Source organism: Lepus europaeus, chromosome 7 (genome assembly GCF_033115175.1).
Source record: "Lepus europaeus isolate LE1 chromosome 7, mLepTim1.pri, whole genome shotgun sequence".
Lineage (NCBI taxonomy): Eukaryota > Metazoa > Chordata > Mammalia > Lagomorpha > Leporidae > Lepus > Lepus europaeus.
This window is the reverse complement of record NC_084833.1, coordinates 87,643,183-87,652,733: the sequence shown is the minus strand read 5'-3', so window position 1 is coordinate 87,652,733 and position 9,551 is coordinate 87,643,183. Positions and strand designations below refer to the sequence as shown.

At 38.8% G+C, this 9,551-nt stretch overlaps 1 pseudogene; it reads right to left on the bottom strand.

Annotated features, from left to right (window-relative positions):
* Positions 1–3,278: 3,278 nt before the first annotated feature.
* LOC133763882 (small ribosomal subunit protein eS1-like) lies at positions 3,279–9,189 on the bottom strand (annotated as a pseudogene).
* Positions 9,190–9,551: the final 362 nt, after the last annotated feature.

Genomic DNA, 9,551 nt, shown 5'->3' with positions numbered 1-9,551 from the left:
ATAATAATACAACTGCAGCTTTAGAACTTGGGTGTAATTACCTAATATGATTCTTTTTTTACAGATTTATTTAAATTTGGAAGACAGAGTGACAGGTAGAGGCAGGTATGCATGTGTACATATACACACAGATTTGGGGAGAGAGAGTGAGAGAGAGTTGAGAGAGAGACAGTTCAGTTGCCAGATGGTCTCAACAGCCAGGGCTGGGCCAGGCCAAAGTCAGGAGCATGGAACTCCATTCTGGTTTCCCAGAAGGTGTCAGGAACCCAAGTATTGGGCCATCTTCTCCTGCCTTCCCAAGTACATTAGCTGTCAGCTGAACAGAAGCCACGTAGCCAGGACACAAACCAGCACTGTGATATGGGATGAAGGCATCACACACAGGGGGTTAACCTCCTGTACCACAGAGTCAGGCTCCTATTTCTTTCTTTTTTTTTTTTTTTTTTTTTAGGCTCCTATTTCTTAACAATCTTTTCACATTGATATATCTCCCTTATTTCGCAGATGAGGGACTAAGACTAAAGGGATCCAATCATACATCCACGTTCCAAGAACTAGCACACAACAAAATCAAAATCTGAATCCAGATCTTCCTGATTCAAACTTGTGATCTATCTTCTCACAATCACCAAGGAAGCTCTGAGAAAACAGTATGTGTGGACTGTAGTTCCTCAGAAATAATATCATGCCTTGATGTGCCTTCATTTTGTGCTAATACAGAGTAAACATATAAAGAACAAATCTCTTTACACCAAAATATAGCTGCTAGCATTCCAATATAACACTGCGAAACTCTTTTTTTTTTTTTTTTTTTTTTTTAACCAACTGAACCATCCAACTGCTTAAAAACCAGTCAAGATCTCTGATCTGGATCTCCATGAATGGCAACACAGTGTAATCACTGAGGATTATTCTACCACTTCTTAGTTTTGTACCTGTAAAAGTATTATTAAACTAGGATTTCAAAATATATTGATTGCATACTATTGTTGAGAGAGTTACACAAGACAATGTATAGGCTTTGCTCAGCATGGGCTTATAAAACAGATCTTAAAGAGTTTGTGCCATTATGATTAATAATCCGGAAAGAGGCAGAAGCCAGTTGGATAACTTCAAAGGCAGTTTTCTAAAACTTCACAGCAGAGGTAATTAAAGGTGAATGCTGTCCGAGGTTCTCTAGGTCAGGGACTCTAAGTACACCAGCTGTGGGCAGGTGAACATATCAGTGGCAGAGGAAGTAAATTCAAGGGAATACTTCCATGTCTGAGGAGTGATACTCAGCTGTAATTGTTATCACTTATAGAATATTCTATCAGTGGGTTTATAGAGAGAATAACTAGTTTCAAGAGAAAAGCTTAATTAGAAAATTTGGAGTTTCCATACCTTCTGTTATAAGAGTAGCAGTTGATATTGTAGCCTACTTAGAGAATCCTGTTTAATTAATTAAATGTACAGTGTTCAAATTTCTTCCACTAGTTTTTTTTTTTTTTTTTTATTCTACTTTGGTCCACAGAGTTGATTCAGCATAGGAAAAGGGGAAACATCTAAATAGGAATGTAAGAAAATTAGTCATGCCTATTTAAAATGCAAGAGAAAAAGCCCATTAGCGATTAATAAGACAAGCACTATAAAATATGGTCCTTGGATATCCTACAATCCAAAAAACAAGGAAGCACTAAGGAAAAAAAATGTAATGAGAGGAGTTCAGGAGCCTACTAAAGAGTTCCAAATGCCAGACTGGAAAAATTTGAGCAACAGAATATATAATACAGTGTTTAATTATAGCCCAAAGAATAAAATAAACATCCACAAGTCCATACTGATGTAAAGAAGATTGAATTAATAAATAAATTGGGGAAAGAGATAAATCTTCAGTGGAGAAGAATTTCAAATAAAGTATGTATATACCCACAAGGAAAGGGAGCATAACTTCCTACTGCTTAAGTGAATAACTGGAGATAGTGACATGTTTTGGAAGAGAGCAGCATGGAAACAGGGGAAACCATAGCTTTGCAGTGGAGAAATGTGACAAACGTTACCTCAGATCCATGTCAACATCAACTTCGTGTGTCTTGTAGATAGTATGTATGTATTCTTTTTTTAAATTTTTTTTTATTTTTGACAGGCAGAGTGGATAGTGAGAGAGAGAGAGAGAGAGAAAGAGCGCTTCCTTTTTGCCGCTGGTTCACCTTCCAATGGCCGCTGCGGCCGGCGCATTGTGCTGATCCGAAGCCAGGAGCCAAGTGCTTCTCCTGGTCTCCCATGCGGGTGCAGGACCCAAGCACTTGGGCCATCCTCCACTGCCTTCCTGGGCCATAGCAGAGAGCTGGCCTGGAAGAGGGGCAACCGGGATAGAATCCGGCGCCCCAACTGGGACTAAAACCCTGTGTGCTGGCGCCGCAAGGCGGAGGATTAGCCTGTTAAGCCATGGTGCCAGCCCGTATGTATGTATTCTTGATATGATACAATGGAGATCGCAGTATAATTCTGTGGTATTCTTCATCAAAACATGTAATACCTGTACAATCATGAAAACAACATCACATAAACTCCATTTCAGGGATGTCCTATGAAGTAACTGATTAGCACAGTACAGAACTTTTCAAAATTGCCAAGGCCATCAAAACCAAGGGAAGTCTGGGAAATCATTACAGCCAAGAAGAGCCTAGGGAGACACTTAAAGTAAATTAAATTGAGAATTCTAGAAGGGATCCTAGGGCAGAAAAAGATTATCAAACAAAAACTACGAGAATCTGAATAAAATAGGGCCTTTGATTAATGACAATGTGTCAAAATTGATTCATTCATAGTAACAATTTCACTGTACAAAGGTAAAATGTTAATTGGGGAAACCAGAGAATGGAGTATACTCAGTAGGACCCCTGTACTGTCATTGCAAGGTTGTGTAAATCTAAAACTGTTCTAAGAAATACCACTGTTGATAGGAATGTAAATTAGTATCCCTGTGGAAAACAGTGTGGATATTTCTTTGAAAACAGGAAATAGATTTGCCAGATGATCCAGCAATCCCACTACTGGGTATATTCCCAAAAGACATGAACACGTGTTATCACAGAGATACCTGCACCATTATGTTCTAGCAGTTCTGTTCACAATGAACAAAGTATGGAATCAACCCAGGTGTTGTTAATCATTAGATGAATCTACAGAGAAAATATTCAGCTGTAAAAAAGAATGAAATTGTATTTGCATCAAAATGTGTGCAACTAGAGGACATCATATTGAGTGAAGTAAGAAAAAATACTGAATGTTCTGCCTTAAGTGTGAGAACTGAAATTAAAAAGAAAACAATCAAAATCAAAAACAAAAAAGGAATGAAATGTCTTCATGTATCAGAATTGCTGCAAATATATTTTTGTCAATATTTATACATATTTGTCAAACCATGGCTTAAGCCTGTTATATTACTATAGTCCCAATGATCTGTGATTATTTTAAAGTTTGCTGTATATGGGTGGAATGATCATCTTTCCATTTGATTAATGTGTATAGCCCCTTGCCTATATTATTGCTTAACTTTGATCTTTTTTATTTTTTAAAACTTTCCGATATCTTTATTTAGTGGAGAACTGAGCCCTGCATAGTAATGTTAATTAAAAATATAGTATCTCAAAGAATAAAATAGAAGGAAAGAAAAACGTAAGAAGGAAAAGTAGAGCAAAAGAGGGTAGGAGGAAGGGGAAGGATAGGAGGGAGGAAGGAAACATCATTATAGTCTTAGAATTGTATCTACAGACTACACTGAAACTCTTCTCTTTGCATTGATATTACATTAACAAAATAACTGAAAGAAGAAAATTTATTTAAAAGAAACTTATCGGTTGTCTGTTGGATCTTGTTACATAAATCTACATATTCTAGACTTTTTTTTCTCTTGAACTTTAGTTGAATTGAAGGTAACATGGCTGTGATTCTGAGGCTACTTTAAGTAAGATGCAGTTCAAGTTACATCTGGTTAACAAGAAGCATAACAGTGTTCTGAACAAAAATTTACTCCATAAATCAAATCATAATAAGCATAATCATCAAAATGCTTAGTCACTTGGCCAACTTCTGAGATGAACAAAACTACATATAGACATAGAATTTTATCCATAGAGAATTGTTTAATTCATGATTGAATATAGATGCTATATTATTAATTTACTGCATATTATATTCATATAGAATAGGGTATACCAGCTATTATATGTCATTTATTATTTGTATACTTATATTAAAGTTCTGAGATGCTTGGCTTTCTTTTTCAAGAGAGCCATAGGGAAGAATATTATAATGAAAACATTCTGCATTTTGCAAAACATATTTCTGGTTTTACTCCTATTTTGCTCTTGATTTGATTTATGAAAGGCAATTTGAATTGTCAATCACTGTCTAGGCATGGTTTAAATGATGGATTTTGCTTGGAATACTATGAACTAAACAATTTTAGTTTCAAAGAAGAGTTCTCTTTCAAATTTTACACATATTAAAACTTTACATGAGAAATTTAAGGCATCACAGTAAAATGTGACAGTATTCTTTCCATTACAACAATATATGTGCCTTTGAAAGACACTGGTTATTTTCATTGTAGTGGAAATAACATTTCATTAGTTTCTTATAGCAAAAGCAATTTGAATTATTGCTTTCCACTGAGAGAATGAACCAAAAATGAGCTTTTAAAATATCTGTTTTGATAATTAAGCATTCAAGCAGGCATGCAAAATTGTTTAACAAGCTATTTCATGTGCCAGAAAGTAGAATACATCAGACTAGATGATGGAAAATGTGAAAATATTAATAACTTCAGGGCATGTGTACACATGTGTGTATTAGTATGAATTAATTTTAATTATCTTCCTTATCCTGAGGCATTATAAAGATTCAGATTTTTGCATTACATTTTTCTCCCTATTTATGCTTTCTATGTTATTACATCTAAAATTAAAGTCTTTATTTTTCGTTTTTTTTTTTCTCAATTTACTTAACAAAGTGGAGTGAAGGAGGAAGAAGTCCCATCCAGCACATCAAGTCTGTATAGTATATGTTCAGTAGTATAGTCTTAACCTACAGGTCCCACTGCCCAGCATCAATCCTCTCTTGTGGGAACTGGCTCTCTCTGGCCACGCTCTCGAAGGAGTTGGCAGATTTTTACAAACTGATCCTACCCCTTGACCTCCATGTGAAGAAGCTTAGTCAGAGGTAAATCCTTGAAAAATAAGGCCGATGAGTCCTTCCCTGGGATTTCTGATCTCAAGAATAGGAAACGTGTCCTTGTCCATTGAAAACAACTGCACTATATAAACCATATGAGTTACACTTTTCAAGTTTTGAAGAAAGATATTCTATAAGCAGCGACTAGGGAATTCAACACACTGAGTGGGAATGGGACACACAGATGCATATCCAAAATATTCAGTCATCAAACCCCACTTGTTTCAAAGGCTTACCTGCACCTTATCATTGGCAGACAACTGTTGGTCCTCACACAATTCATTTTAATTCTTTTTTGTAACATTTATTTATTTGAAAGAATTACAGATATATATATATATATATATATATATATATAGAGAGAGAGAGAGAGAGAGAGAGAGAGAGAGAGGTCTTTCATCTGATGATTCACTCCCCAATTGGCCACAATGGCCGCAGCTGTGCCGATCTGAAGCCAGGAGCCAGGAGCTTCTTCCAGGTCTCCCACGCGGGTGCAGGGGTCTGAGGACTCGGGCCATCTTCTACTGTTTTTCCAGGCCATAGAAGAGAGCTGGATCAGAAGTGGAGCAGCCAGGGTCTTGAACTGGCGCCCATTTCAGGCCAGGGCGTTAACCCACTGCACCACAGTGCCAGCCCCTTGTTTTAATTCTTTCTTATGGTTAGTTGCTCAGACCACAGCTTCATGTGTTCCTTGTTAATTGTTCCTACCAGCAACCTTATTTAGAATATTTTCTGAGGCTAGCCGCTGTGGCCTAGTGGGCTAAGCCTCTGCTGTGGTTCTGGCATCCCATAAGAGTGCCTGTTGGTGTCCAAGCAGCACCTTTTCCGATCCAGTTCTTTGTTATGGCCTGGGAAAGCAGTGGAATATGGCCCAAGTCCTTGGACCCTTGCATCGACCTGGGAGTCCCAGAAGCAGCTTGTGGCTCCTGGCTTCAGATAGGCCCCACTCCCGCCATTGTGGCCATTTGGGGAGCAAACCAGCAGATGGAAAACTTCTATGTCTCTCTCTTTCTGTAACTCTACCTCTCAAGTAATAAAAATCCTTTAAAAATATTTCCTTTTGCCTCTGGAACTTTCTATTTGGACAACATTTTTGTTACAATAATTGTCTATTTTTGTTACTATAGTATGCTGGTACTTATAAATAAAAAAGGCTTTTTTAACTAACCGTTTTGGAGTCAAAATTCCAGAGTATAACTCTGACTCTTCAGAGAGCACCTATGGGGTGTCGCCTCATGGCAAACGGCACTGCAGTGGTGAGAATGCCTGCAGGAGTGAGACGTCGTAGTAAGACAAGACAGGAAACCAGAGTAGTTGGGGTCCCACAATCCATTTGGCCTAAGGATCTCCCATTAGGCTCCATCCCTTAAAGTTATCACCACCCTCAACACTACCACAATGAGGACCAAGTCTTCAGCCCATGAATTCTTGGGAATCACACACAAATCATAGCAAATACCTTGAAGAAAACAAAATAGAAAACCTCAGTATCTCACAAATATTATGGTACAATATTCTTTCCTCTGCTTAAAGAAAAAGACATTATGGGGTATAAATTACACTCCTAAGCTCCCTGAAGGACCTGCCTTTCTCTGAGGCTTCACCTGAAATCACACTTTTGATGAATCCTCACACTGCTCCCTTCCCTACTTCCTAATTAGTTCCTCCTGGAAGGGTTTTGTTTCATAAATTACTTGCACCCAAGTCCATGGCTCAGGATCTGTTTACTGGAGAATAAGATGTGCAACACAGCCTGTTTTGTCTGGCTGGCTATTCTAAACCTGAATGTTGCCTTTGAGTAGATTCTCATTCCAATTAAATTAATTTGCATTGGTTCTCTGTTGATTGCCTCCAAGGATTTCTTAAACACTTCAAAGTCCCATGAAAATATCATCAGTGGAATCTAAAAGAATCAAGAATGACAAATGTGGGGCTTGCACTATTATTCAGCTACTGATATCAACCAGTTGCAGTAGTGCAATGCTAATGATCAACAGTTATCCAAAGTTGGGTTATTTTACAATTCTATAGTGGGATTAACTTTAATGTTGATAATTAACACCCTTCTTCCCCATTTATGTAGCAATACTTGGAAAGGCATTCTGGAAGACTTCATTTCCAGAGATAAAATATTTATTTTTTTATTATTTATTTTATTACTTATTATTTGAATCATGGATTCCCAGAGAGAGAAGAAGAGACAGAGAAATAGAGAGATTTTCCACCCAGTGGCTCACTCACCAAATGGCCACAAGGGCCGGGGCTGATTTGGGCCTGGCTGCAGCCAGGTGCCTGGAACTCTATCTGAGGCTCCCACATAAGCAGGAGGGGCCCTAGAAATCAGGCCATGCTCTGCTGCCTACGTAGGCACAACAGCAGGGAGCTGGACCAGAAGTGGAACAACCAGGCCTCCATATGGGATGAGGGAGTCATGCAGTGCTGCAGAAATAGCACCAATATTTATTATTTCTTTTTCACAAATAGGACTTTTTGTCACAATTAAGATCTTATTTTTTTTAAAATTTTTAAAATTTATTTATTTTTTGACAGGCAGAGTGGATAGTGAGAGAGAGACAGAGAGAAAGGGCTTCCTTTTTGCCGTTGGTTCACCCTCCAATGGCCGCTGCGGCCAGCGCATCTCGCTGATCCGAAGCCAGGAGCCAGGCGCTTCTCCCGGTCTCCCATACGGGTGCAGGGCCCAAGGACTTGGGCCATCCTCCACTGCACTCCCGGGCCATAGCAGAGAGCTGGCCTGGAAGAGGGGCAACCAGGATAGAATCCGGTGTCCCAACTGGGACTAGAACCCGGTGTGCCGGCGCCGCAAGGCGGAGGATTAGCCTGTTAAGCCACAGGGCCGGCTTAAGGTCTAAATTTGAAGCAGATTCTTGGACTGGTGGTTTGTATCTATCATCTAGTTTGACTGTAGCACCAATCTCATTCCCAGTGGCTTTTCCAGATGCTACCTTCATCATGAAGCTCCACAATATTTTTCCCAATTCAAACTTGGGCTTCAGCATTTTTACTTTTCTGACTGGAGAAGATAAATAGATTGAAAGCCTTCTTTATGCTCTCTGGAATCGATTTATTGACTGCTTATTTCAAGTCATTTGTTTGCACTTGCATATCATGATTTCCATCATCTTCTGGACTGGGCAGACCTGTTGGTGCTGAGCATAGGAAGTCTTCTGCATCCAACTGTTGCCGTTTTTAGTAAAACCAACTCAGAACAGGTGAAGTGAATAACCATTGGTAGTCTTGACATCAGCATGAACTTCAGCCATGGTCTGCCATTATTCAACCATGGAAAACATTTTGTCACGAGTATGATCCATGTTGTCAAAATTAGGCAGTATTTGCTCTGAACATCCTTAGTAATCAGCTTGAATTTTCTAAATGCAACTTCATCATTCTGTAGGTCAGCAAGACTCATTTCAAAAACATGACCCTTAAGACCAACAGATGCTTGTTTGGTTCCTTGTGTCTTTAGGATGGTGTTTTTTCAATATTTCTTATTTTTAAAAGATGTATTTATTTATTTGAAAGGCAGATTTACAGAGAGAAGGAAGTAAAAATAGAGAATCTTCCATCCACTGTTTTATTCCCCAAATAGCCCAACAGCTGGATCTGGGCTGATCTGAAGTTGGAGCCAGGAGCTCCTTCCAGGTCTCCTACATGAATTCAGGGGCCCAGGGACTTGGGCAATCTTCTGCTGCTTTCCCAGGCACATTAGCAGGGAGCTGGATTCAAAGTGAAGCAGCAGAGACTTGAACTGGTACCTATATGGGATGCCGGCACTGTAGGTGGTTGCTTAACCTGCTACATCACAGCTCTGGCCTCCCTAGTATTTCTTAGGTTGAACATAGCAGATGCTTTCACATCATACCAATCTCACTTAAAAAATGGGTCAACCACTTTCTTCTTGGCTCCCTTTTTACTGCCTTTTGAAAGGGATTTGTTCTTGCCAACCACCATGGTGGTGCTCAGAGAGCAAAAGGGCCCAAATATTTCTTATGTTATGTGTATAGAGTCACCATACTACTGGATGACCAGTGTAGTTGTTCTCATCCATAAACAAGAGGATTGTGGAGGTCAGAGGAGATAACCCATGTGAATATCTGGCAGACACCATACAATTAATGCTTGTTCATTCCTATTCTGTTCCTTCTCTTTCTGTGTGACCATTTGTTATAATTCTCTTTTATCTGTTACTAAACATATGGATATCCTCTTAATTTTATCTTTAAAAATCAAGAATGTTTTTGATAAACATGAGCTACATAGTTTCTATTTGCTGATTTTCTGTTTCTTTCAGACAATCATCAATTGAGCACTTT